Raw genomic sequence first — 12,484 nt, forward strand, 5'->3', positions numbered from 1 at the left:
AAATAATGCATCCGTAAAATATGAAATACCAAATCAGAATAGAAAATAATAAAATAATCAATGTCCAAAATACTAAATGAAAGATCAAACAGAAATATTCTAGAAATATAACATAGACACTCAAAAAAAAAAAGATTAAATCCTAATAATTTCAATCTATCACTGAATGCTCTGGAGATTCTGAAGCACCATCGATCACACCACGCCATAGTTTCTAGAATAACATGGTTCCACCAACGATGGCTAAGAGTCGCATAAATCAAAGTTTATTAGGAGACTAACCATACCTAGGTGAGTATCCCGGGAAGTAGTTCACTCCGATGAGATTGTCGAGGAACCTTTCTCTTTTCCAATTGTTTGCAAGATCTGAATTTATCCGCGATGCCTAGATATTCATCACGAATAAATGGCAGATTCATGCACAAACGCATGTCATAAAGCACGTAACCTGTGATCATATTATAATTCTATACTTTATTGATCCACTGGTGATGAACTGGAAGACATATGGATTGGAATAACTCTAGCATTAGCTCGTGATGTTGATTATTTTCCCATCTTAGGTTAATCCATCAGCAAACCATCAACCCTTCAGTCTGTCACCATCCAAAAAGGAAGAAAAACTTGCAACGGTGAACATAATAATGATTAAAACATTGGTACAACAAAGCACCTGCAAAATAAAATCAATAAATTATATTAGCGTGCATGTAAGATTTTCAGACAAATACATCAAATTACTTTTGCTTTCTCTTACTTTTCCAAGTGCATAACACTAATTGAAATGCAAAAACACAACAAAGCGCACGACAGGTGAAAAGAAACAGTAGAGCAGCTATAAATTTTAGTTGTGGAAACCAAGTAAGAGAACGAAAAATAATTAGTGTGAATTAAGCACCTGCAAGTAAAACTGAACAATCACATCGAATAATTGGCAGACGCAATGGTAACCAATGAAAATTTTAAACACCTGTGAAATAAGTGTGAAATAAGCACCTGTGAAATAAGCACCTGCCAAGGCAGACGCAATGGTAACCAACGAAAATTTTAAACACGTGTCTCAACTGCATTGAAGAAATGTTGAATACCACAACTAATGTGCTAAGCTTCTATATAAATTCTGCAACCTCTTATCCACCCCAGTGTTTCCTTCGCCAATGTTTTTCCTGTTTTTCCTCTCGACTTGGGGAATGCTATAACCAACAATATAGACTTGCCCAGATGTTGCAATAGGTCATGATATTATTCCCTGATAAAAAAAGCAATCCTCAGATAGATTTGGCAAAATTCTAAATGGATTTCCTAAAATGTATTACCTTTATAAATTTTATGGAAAAGAGGACAAAGAATATAAACTCTACATGAGCTCGTCTTACTCAGAAACCATGAGCAATGAATGATGTAATACTGGAGACTCAAATGCATCGGTAATCATATATCACTGGGTTGAGTGACACTCTAGGCTCTTTGGGGCTTTCCATTAACAACGTAGTTCTCAGAAATGGGTTCTGCGAGAGTTGTCTCTCTCTTGGTCTATCTGTTCTGGGTTCTCGATTGGTAAAACGTTATTCAATTAATGAATCAATTCACGATGATGAATAATATCACCGTGATTTACAGGTTAGTAGACCACCTTCCCTCTCAAAGAGCTACCGCTGATAGCTTCTAATGAGTCAAATCCTTTATCTATAATATAAAATCACCCAGTAATGCGTGAAATCGAGAGACATAGAAAATAACATTGAATTAAAAATCTAAGGTGTAGAACAATACCTAGGTAAGTTCTAAAAGCATGCGAAGTGACCAACATGTACCAACACCGATTTTTGAGATAGCCAGTCATATAGCGAGTGTAATGAACTTTTTCGAAATACGTACTATGTACAATGCGGCAAAAGAAGAAAGCAAACATAAAAAATAGAAGAATTAATGAATTAGGTGCTAACTGATGCAGCATACAAAAGCATTGATTACCGAGTAAATGTTAATGCAATGAATGACCTTATATTTCTTACATGTCCCTTGAGTTCCTCTATAACTTGAAAGCTAATTTAGTCATACAACTACCAAAAGAACTTGTAACACCTGAATGGCAAGGCCAAGGAGCCAGCTCTTTTACATGCCAATGAGATACAACCAACACATGCACTTTGAAATTCTTAAAAACTTTATGAATAAAGTTTAGAGTGAACGCTTTATCAGAAATTGGAGAGTGAACCCGTCCTAAAAACTACATCTGCAAATCAGCCGAGTTAAATTTTAGTGTCCATTATGTTACAGTATTGACAATGAGAAAGGGTATAAGAATATTCACCACGAAATATGCAAACGAAAGTGTTGTTGAACCGGATGATACCATAGACGTGTACATAACATACAAAAACATCCAACTGACAACAAATTAGAATCATTGATGTCTTTCTCAAGACTCTCCAAGATATTAGCTAAAATACAGTCAAATCCATGATAAATATTCGTTCCCCGCACAATCCCAATCGCATTCCTCGCCCACATCTATGATTGAATCTTTAAATCTCTATACGCTCAAATATACAACAAATTCAAATAGCATAAGAAGCTTTATCTCATCTATCAAATCCAAAAAAAATATTCTAATATAAAATCGAACTTGAATTTTTATAATTACTATGCCCACCTTGTGCTCTATCTCCTCAGTAATCTGACTCCGCCTCTTAGCTCGCTCTAGTACCGCCACATAGGATCATTCGAATCTGATGGAGCTTCTGCTGATCCAGTTATTACCGGCACAACTTCCTCTGTCACTTTTACTTTATTCCCACTTATCATCTTGTAGAAAGTTTACCTCCAATGCAGACTTTCGATTCTCTCTTACTTCTCACTTGATCACTTTATTTTAGCTGCCATAGAACGTTTGTGATCTGGAAGGCTGCATGGGGCATGAGCGATGAAAAATGCCTTGCACTTCCGCATCTGCTTGATAATGCATTTTAGCTTGTCATAACTGCCCTAGGACTCTTCCACATTTTAGCTTGTCATAAATGGACCTATTAATATTGTAAAAGAAATTAAGGGGGAAAATGCTGCTCTGAAACCTTAACCTGGTGGGATAAGAAAATCAGTATTACATAGACAAACCAAAGCCTGTCCTTCTGATGTCATAGATTAAATGTGTCACAAATCCTTAACCAAATTCATGCTTACAGTACCGCAGGGAAAAGAAGTGAAAAAATCTGCACAGGTTCTATCATCCTCAAAAGTGGCATAGAGTTGCATGAACTACTGTTAATATAACTCATCTGTAATAGGCAGAAGCATAATTAGATTAAAGCAAAGAAGAGTATCCTGGAATAGCTTAAACAGCCTCCATCATTGAAGCTGTGACTTAAGTTCCGTTGCTGATGCTGTGAAGTGATATAGAAATCTTACCGACAGACCTCCATCACAAAATTCAAGAACAACTCATCCTATCAAGTTCCCCTGAAACAAACCGAATAACTTGGACTTCTCTCGATGTACACCCATATCACACTACAAAAAATTGAATTTATAAAGTGAAGCAGGAGATAATTTAATTGAATTGTCAAACAGTTGAAATTTTGAGAATAGCATTTATCCAGTTTGGGTAATGCTGACACGTCAGGCTGAAGATGAACAATGATATTTAATTTTTCAGACATTAAGCTCCTAACTACTCCACAACAACATGATTTTTTCACCCGTATGTCCAAAATTTATTATTTCTGGTTAAGAAAAATTAAGACAGTCTCCAGTATTGGTGACGTTAATAAAATCATCTATGGAATTTGTCGGTACTTCTATTTTTCGATGCTGCAAAAGAACGGCAACAGTTCGTCTGTATTTTTTATATTGTCGATGCTGTAAAAGAATCAAATATAGACGCGTATACTGTCAATGGAAGGTTTATCATTTAAGTTCAAAATTAACATAAAGGGAAAGAGGAAAAACTCACCTCAGAGACATTGCTGCCAGTATCATTAGCTGGTGGGGATAAGTTCCCCTTCTAACAGGACTTTAGCATCTAGATTCAGCTTACTGATAAACTTCAATGGAGAAGGCCAGACCAAAGGCTCAGCCAACGAAGGGGTTTAGCAATGCTGCACATGCTCCATGCTTCCACTTTAATGCTATAGCTTATGGAATGCTCCTGCAAATTTCACCCATGCATCAATAATAGGCGAATGGAGTTTACAATTTCAAGTTAACTTCAAGTAACCCTGTCAAGAACTGCTTATGCATCAATTGAAGCATATAAAAAAGTTAAAACATGATAGCAAATATTCACTTGCACGTTAATAATTTTGGAATTTTGATTAACAATGAAAAAATCACATATACGAATTACTCTTTCCATATTGGGCTCCATATTGGGCAAGAGTTAATGCCAAATTATATAAATTCTAATACCGGATTCTTCAGAATAAGGGCAGCATAACTTTGTTCATGGTTTGTAATTGTTTTGGCTTACCACGCTGCATCTATTTTAATTCGATCTGCTCCTTGAGCAAGAACCACATTGAGCTGCTAAAGGTTACTATTATCTAGCAATAAAATTAAAAAAAAAATTGTTATTTTATTTTGGAAACTCCTAAGAAAAAAGAAATGTGATTACTTACTTTCCCATGAGTAAAAGCAGGAACGTAACTATCGGACTGTGTTATTCTACCTTCCATGACCACCGAATGCATTATTCGAATTTCTTCCATGTCTTTTAACATAACCCCTTGACTTCTGCCGTGTGCTTATATGAATAGGAAAATATATCCTACCTTTTTGGTTTGTTTACTGATATTCTCAACGACTTCATTATCTCCGCTATACAAAAGCACAAATCAAGTCATATTGACAACACCAAAAAATGATTCCCCTTAATTTTCTAAGAGATGTGATATATATACCTCAATTGCGCAGGCTAAATCCTCAATAGCATCAAACCTCATTAAGAGTCACCTTTCATAAGACTATATGTCCAACATTCATCTTATGCCATCATCTTCAGGAATCAAGATCCTCCATCCATGGCCACCACATACAAAAAAAAAACACATGACTGTTTTTACCTTTACTTGAAGCTACCCAAGCAGCAATAACAAACTGGAATAGTAGTATTGGTTTTCCTAGCTCGAATTGGTTTAGCAATAATACATCTCACAGGATATGCTTTACAATGCAGTGAACCTTAGATGTACAAATGCTAACCAAGTTCAGTCAGGGGCGGCATTTCTCCCTCTGTAGTTATACATTCTGATAGTGTTGTGGCTCATTAGGAACGCCTATAAAAGACCAACGTAATAAAAAATAAAAATAAAGCACAAAACATAAAACACACCTCCTATCATTGAAGAGAAATGCCTGCTATGATGCAAGTCCTACCTTGCAACCTCAATCCTGGCTAGTTGAATTGCTTGGTAATCACAATGGAGCCTCCTTAGCAGAACACGGGATGCATCGGTAGTAAAATATACACATAGCTCAACCACATACACTTACTTATCAACCTGGGAATCTATGACAGTGAATGACCATCAATAAAAACAATTTTTTGCTTACTTACTGGATGCAGCTCTTTGAATTACATTCAAGGTCGTCTTTTAAAGAGTGAAATTAATCACCACAGTATTAGCTCTGCAACATCAAACTATGGTAGTGAATCAGGTGAATAATACAAAGAATTTTCATAGGACGGAACTGAAACATCAAATCCAGACACACCAACTTTGTCATTCCTATGGTAAACCTACAGTTTTGAGATACATCCCACATGACAGAGCTATATCAATCTAAGGAACTGAGACCCGCAAAATTCATGCAGGACGAAAGTTAAATCTTAACTTCTCTATTTCTAGTAAAAAGTGCTAAACCTCAAAGTATATTTCCTGATTTCTCTAAGATATACGAAACCAAACCTGAACAAACGAAAATTAAATCTTGATCTCTGAACTCCTCGCACCTATTCACAAAACTGCCCTGTTTAGGAAACCACATAGCTGTCCCGCCGCAGACTGCCTGTTTCAGGATTTTTTTTTTTATTTTAGCCGTAGCTTTCACTTAGTGATCTATGTCTGCCTTAAGACGGCAAACCATGTGTAATCTGAGGGAGACGAACCCACAACTACATGGTGAAAACCTTGTGCTCTGCCATTTGAGCTAAGAAAGCGAATACAACGCGACGCCTCATATCAGGGTGAAAGAAGCTGTTGTCTGGGTATAGTAAATGCATCTATTGTAAAATGCCATTTGCTGATACCACACATAATGTTTTGGTTATTCACACTATCTTCGGACCATCACGTTATCATGCTTGGCCTAAACTCATTTGCATTAAATTCAGTTATATTCGGCTGTGAGCAAGTTTTGTGACGTAATATGTTTTCAGATACTGTAATGAATGTTAACTGACCCTATATAAACATTTCGAAAAGAGAAACCACATAGATATCTCATTACAGCTGTTTACTAAAAAAGGACATCACTGAGCAAGCAGGACCTGCAGAAAAATCACAACACTTTCAAATGAGTAAACCAATCACATAACATTCTATATAGAATAAAACATTGTCTCCAAAACTCGGAAACTTACCAGCATAAACATACAACAACACCGAGCGAGCAGAAACAAATATGTCGTCTACTTTTATCTTTTATGGTTGCAAATTACATTAAACAAATCATGAACATCAGCATTCATAACATTCATAACATTAATAGAATACCCCATCAACCGAAGAACCCCTAATTAGTATTCCTTTACATGATCAATTGCTACAATAATTAGTATATATGTGGTTATCCCATCTGGTCTTATTTGAATTAGCATTGCTTACCAAGAAGAAACAATAACAACAAAGCACCCATACGATGAAAATTCACCTGCAGAACTCGTTTCGTTTGTTTTCAGTTCACAGCAGCAATTGCCTGAGATCACGAATCTACTGATTAGATCTACTAAAACACAAAATAAACTAATTTAGCACAAATCAAATGTAAGAAGAGTTATGTTAGAGTTGCAATTACAGCCACAAATGCAGGTGTAGATGGTGGTGGTGGAGGAGAATATGGAAAAAGAGACCTCGGTTAATCAATGGTTGCTTATCGTGACCCTTGGCAACTAAAGTGATTGAGTATTGAAACCCAAGACGGTAAATCTAACCATATCTTATCCGGTCCATACTCATCAAGATCATATCCATGTAACTGGTGCCATGCCATTATATCCAGCTGCGTCACTCATCACCACCTACATCTTGGTAATCTGCAAGCCTCTTGACAAGTAAGAATTTATCGAACAAATGTATACAATTTCGCATTTAAAACTGATTGGAGTTCATTTGATACAACAATAATGCAAATATGCACGGATTTCAAACACAATAGTAACCCTCACATTTTCTATAAATTAATAGCTTATGTTCAGATAAAGAAGAGAACCGAAAAGTAATAGAATCAAATAATAAGAGAATCAAAATTAAGTTTTGATATTAACCTTTTAGATTTTGCTACTTTGGTTGTGCAACCCATGTTGGCCTAAAACCGCAATGGTGCAGTGTTGTTGCTGTTCCTTGTGATGCACATAATTGACCAACTCTTCCTACATAATGAAAAGCAGAATTCAGTATTTATTGGACATTGGCATACCCCTGATCCCATCAGTAAGTTGCATTCCCTGATACAAAGACTGGGCATAAAGTTAAGATTCCAATCTTCGTTTACATCGAATTCAAACCTAAAAGAACCTTACAAATAAAAAATTCTAGGGTTTTAACCTTCTTCTTTTCCTTCTGATACAACCCTGCCTTCCAAATTTTCTGCAACAAAAAATAGTTATCTATTATTTAAAACCAATCAAATCAAGAAGACTAATTCACATAAAAATAGGAGAAACAAAACCCCTCAAGGGAGCCGTGAGGCTACTGAAAAGCATAAAACCGCTAGAAAAACCATTTAAATGTCGATAACAATTGCATCCCCTGTACTATCGAAAGTTAACTTCTGGACATCATGCAATAAAAGAGAAGAAAAGAGCTGTTTGGTCAACGAATCAGTTAGATTCAAAGAAATACTAATTAGTTTCTTTGGGTTGCGGAGAAGAATGGAATAGCAGTCTTCTACTGTTAGCAACCCAGAGAAAAACGAAGGTGTGGCTAGCGTAAAGAATGGACGGTCAGAAAAGAATGGAATAGCATTCTTCTACTGTTAGCATCCCAGAGAAAAACGAAGGTGCGGCTAATGTCAAGAATAGACGGTCAGAATGTAGTTATATCCCGCGGATCGATGAATGTCGGCCGCAGAGATGTCTGTGGACGCCCGGATTTGTCCCACCACTTTTGGACAGTGGATCTGTGTCGACACAGAGGCAACGTTTTCTTATAATATATATATATATATAGATTACGCATATTGGTCTCGAACCTCATTTCTAGTTGAACATTTTGAAAGAAAAAAAAAACATTAAAGAAGAAAACCTTACCATAGGCTCTGGGTCCTCATCCCATGCATCTTTGTCTTCATAAGAGTAATCATGAATAAGTGTCCCATTAGATCCTTCATCCTGCTCATATCTGCAGCCGTTATGATGCATGAAGAGATAAGTACAGACCAAAGCAAAAGCTGGACTCGACTGAATTACGATCACTCAATATCCTATAGGGAAACAACTGCATACGCTTACCTCTGATAATGTGATCCATATGCCCTTTGTTTATGTCTGTTTTAGAAGGGAAAAATTGACTTCAGCAACAATGCATGCACAATTCATTTTTCTTTATCTATTTGCGCAAGGTTAACCATGTGAATATATATAAACTAATAGAAGAGTCTCCCATTTTCCGATCTGGCTACAAATCATATGTAATATATAAAGTAGTAGAAGAGTCTCTCATAACACAGAATTTACAGACCCCTAATTGTATATATGGATACATCTAAATTAATGTATTGGATCCACGTATGCTTTCATAATACAAAGAAATGTCTACTGTCCCAAATATAACTCTCAACCAACAGTAACATTGTGGTTTGTTGGGAGGAAAAACTTTATCCGAAGTGCTTGAGATGTTGGTATTTCTACCTGAGCTCTTTTTGCATGGGGCATGTAGTTCTGTTTGTTTTGCTCTTTCCTTTCCTCGGTATTATTATAAGAATATCGATCACTCAGATTCAGAAAAGTGAGAAAACTCAAAGTTTCGCATCAATAAGCCAGACTTGCAGCTAGTAGTTTATACATAGACACGAAAGCAAGGTTTCAAGCATCAACATGTTAAACGACCAACTGCAAGTAACCTAAAACCAAGCATTTTCAATAAAATAGAAATTTGGGGGGTCCAATCAGAGATAACATGTTAAACGACCAACTTCAAGTAACCTAAGACCAAACATTTTCAATAAAATAGAAATTTTGGGGTCCAATCAGAGATAACAATGTCATGCTTAACAACAACCCAACCTGATCAAGTTTTTCTAGTTTCAACAGACCTGAAGCTCCCATAATAACACCATTTTCTTCGTCTGTAGCCACTTTCAAGGTATCAACTTCACCACTCACTGTATTGCAAAAAAAAAAAAAAACATGTGACAATCAATCGGTGATTTTGGATGTAACACAGTAAATTAAGATTCATATTTTGATGAATTAGAAAGTAACAATGAATTAGGGCTAAAAATCACCTATAACACTTTCTCCATTAGGGTTATAGTATGAAGAGATTTTATGCAATGACTTTTGACCCAAGTTTAGAGAAATGCAGTACAGAAAGGGCACAGAACGGATTGAGATGCCACAATTCAAAAAAAAAAACGGCAAGAAAGTTGACAGCGCACAAAGCGAAATTCAAAATATCAGTTCATAGAAATTTTTCTTACTTGAGTTGGGCGAATGAATACCTTTTGAATATAACCCGAGTTCTGTTAGTATTGATATCGTCGTCAACCCATTTTTTTCAAAGACTGAGATTAATCTTCTGACTATAACCCGAGTTCTCTCGGATGCTTCCGGTACCTCTTATTTTTGGTACACCTTTTGTTCTTCTTGGTAGTAGTTCTCTCTATATGAACAACACAAATCACAAAAGTTATAAATAAGATACCGGATGAAAAAGTAGTAAGTTAATGAGCTTAGTTTCGCAATTTATTAGTGAACCACAGCGTAATAAGATCAACCTAATCTAAAGAAGAACACAAACCATGTGACCAATTAGAGTTCTACCGAGTTAGAAGCTATAGCTCTAATCCCAACATTAACTGCCTAGCTAAGATGTTAGAGAAATTGTAGCACTTCAAATTGCGGCATGCACTGCCAATCAAGCTTCTAACATAAAATTTAGCTTAAAACAGTAGCTGGAGCAGTCAGTTGAATTAGGATTTCCTGGGTAGCGTACATGAGACTGCCTTCATGTCAATGCACCTCAACCAAGGATCAAACTGATACATATATTTCATGATTTGAAGTGCTGCTCATGGGAGAACTTTTATCCTATCTTTAGAGGTTTCAAAGAAGCCCTAAATCACAACGATTAGAACCCTAATTTATCAAAGGAGTGACTCAATGATATTTCATGATTTGAAGTGCTACTCATGGGAGAACTTTTATCCTATCTTTAGAGGTTTCAAAGAAGCCCTAAATCACAACAATCTTATTAGAACCCTAATTTATCAAAGGAGTGACTCAATGATTCGAAATAAAAACGAATCGAAACCCTAGATATCATATAAGAAACTGATAATTTAGGGATTGCTGCAATGGGTTTCGAGATCCATACCTCTTCGAAGAACTACGATATTTTCCTCTTGAAGTTCTGTGAACCATACAAAAGATCTGTAATTTCATTAACAAAATTGCACAAACAAAAAAAATCAAAGCCATAAAAAAGAGTAACTCAATAATTCGAAACAAAAACGAATAAAAAAACCATTAAACTTAAACAGTATATTTAAAAACCCCCAGATATATGAACCCTAGGTTTTAATTTCTGAAATATTAACAAAATTCAATTACTATTACCAAAATCTCTACTTACTTAGCACATCCCTTCACGACCAACTGAAAAGGAGAAGTAGATGAAGGTATAGATTCTGGTGGTAATGGTGGTGGTGGTGGTGGTGGCAGTGCCGGAGAACCAAAGAAATCAGTATGTAGAAGAAGAAATCTAGTGCTCGGCTGGAGGCTGGAGGTGTAAACCCGCCCAATATTTGGTTCGCCCACTTAGACCAACTTAACATTGCCGGGAGTCCTTTTCAGCAGTCTAATGACTCCTCCATCCGGAGCGAAGATCGGGCATGTATTAAACGTCGTCCGTCTGATAGTTTTTGTCATCATGGACATAAACCTCACACCTTTTTATAACTTTGACTAGGTATCTCTAGGACCTTACGGCCCCGGCTCAACCTCCCATGCATCAGTTTACATAATTTAGATATAGTCTCTTTTCATGTAAATTTATAGTTACACAGATGTAGAAACAAAGAAGGCATGATAATTTCTAGCCCGAAAACATATTTCCAAACCGAAGCTTAGTCAGCAAATTCAATTAAAGATCACCATACCTTATATCCGAATAATTCGGTAAAATTGTTCTTTTAATTTTAGGCAAAACCGTGAGGGGGTAATGGAGCTTTGATATCCGAATGATAATTAACTAACCATAATAACGATAAAAAAATCATTCACATACGGCTTAAACAGACTACCAAAGGATAATCACAATTGATGAATATTTTGTGTGTAGTCAAACTTAAATGAAGTTATTTTCTTCTGCTTAGACATCCATTAAACAACAATAAAACCACCCCTCGCGTAAATTTTCTCTACTGGATCCCATGGCGTTTGCATTAGAGAATAAGAAGTACTCAAATGACGCCGTAAATACTTGTGGGTCCATGTTACGACATTGTACAAATTTCAAGCCTGTCAAAGGCCTACTCCATGTGCCTATGATAGGGTTTTCCAGAGTCCTTTGCATTTCCAAAGGAACTTGTCTGCATCCTTAAAGATGTTCTACCCAGTGGCTACAAAGTGAACAAAGTAATTAGATTATCGAACTACATGAAAGAAATAATTATATAAAACTATTTAGCATGCATCAAAAGAAAGTTACACCCATAATTTAGTAACACTAATGATGTACCATATTGTATAATATTTCAAGATTCCCGTAACTAAGAAAAAAATGAACACGATTTAAGACGGTAGGTCACAGGCAACAAACTAAGCAAAGTATTTTTTTCGGCTTCAAGGATATAGTCTTCAAATAGGCGGTGAGGTGGAAGTTCTTCGATATCAGTGTAATGTTTATATTCATGACCGCCCCAACACACACTGCTATGATTGTAATTTTACTCGTGTTGGATATGCCAACAGGCCAACCACCAACATTAGTAATTTTGGTAAGTAAGAAAGTTTTCTTAAATGAAAAAATTTCACCACCATTAGTATTACATGGTTTGAGCCTTGTGAATGAACGAAGCGTTATAAAATTCTGGAGGGAAGAAA

At 36.1% G+C, this 12,484-nt stretch overlaps 1 protein-coding gene and 1 long non-coding RNA gene across 26 annotated transcripts in view; one reads left to right on the forward strand and one right to left on the reverse strand.

The window, feature by feature from the left end:
- Window positions 1-12,484, forward strand: part of LOC113280618 (uncharacterized oxidoreductase C663.09c-like) — a 100,212-nt gene that overhangs the window by 7,334 nt on the left and 80,394 nt on the right.
- LOC113280623 lies at window positions 1,948-11,195 on the reverse strand. 25 transcript variants are annotated; one of them, XR_003325735.1, is made up of 15 exons: window positions 11,013-11,195; window positions 10,755-10,810; window positions 9,880-10,040; window positions 9,472-9,540; window positions 8,669-8,704; window positions 8,468-8,558; window positions 7,764-7,805; window positions 7,484-7,588; window positions 4,899-7,252; window positions 3,953-4,815; window positions 3,409-3,510; window positions 3,189-3,278; window positions 2,657-3,026; window positions 2,315-2,536; window positions 1,949-2,236 (listed from the first exon to the last, which is right to left on the reverse strand). It is a non-coding gene; the product is annotated as an uncharacterized LOC113280623 (long non-coding RNA). The 25 variants fall into 25 exon arrangements; XR_003325733.1 differs by having other exon boundaries at window positions 2,657-4,147; window positions 4,469-4,541; window positions 4,667-4,815; XR_003325728.1 differs by having other exon boundaries at window positions 2,657-4,147; window positions 4,469-4,534; window positions 4,617-4,815.

This window comes from Papaver somniferum, chromosome 1 (genome assembly GCF_003573695.1).
Source record: "Papaver somniferum cultivar HN1 chromosome 1, ASM357369v1, whole genome shotgun sequence".
Lineage (NCBI taxonomy): Eukaryota > Viridiplantae > Streptophyta > Magnoliopsida > Ranunculales > Papaveraceae > Papaver > Papaver somniferum.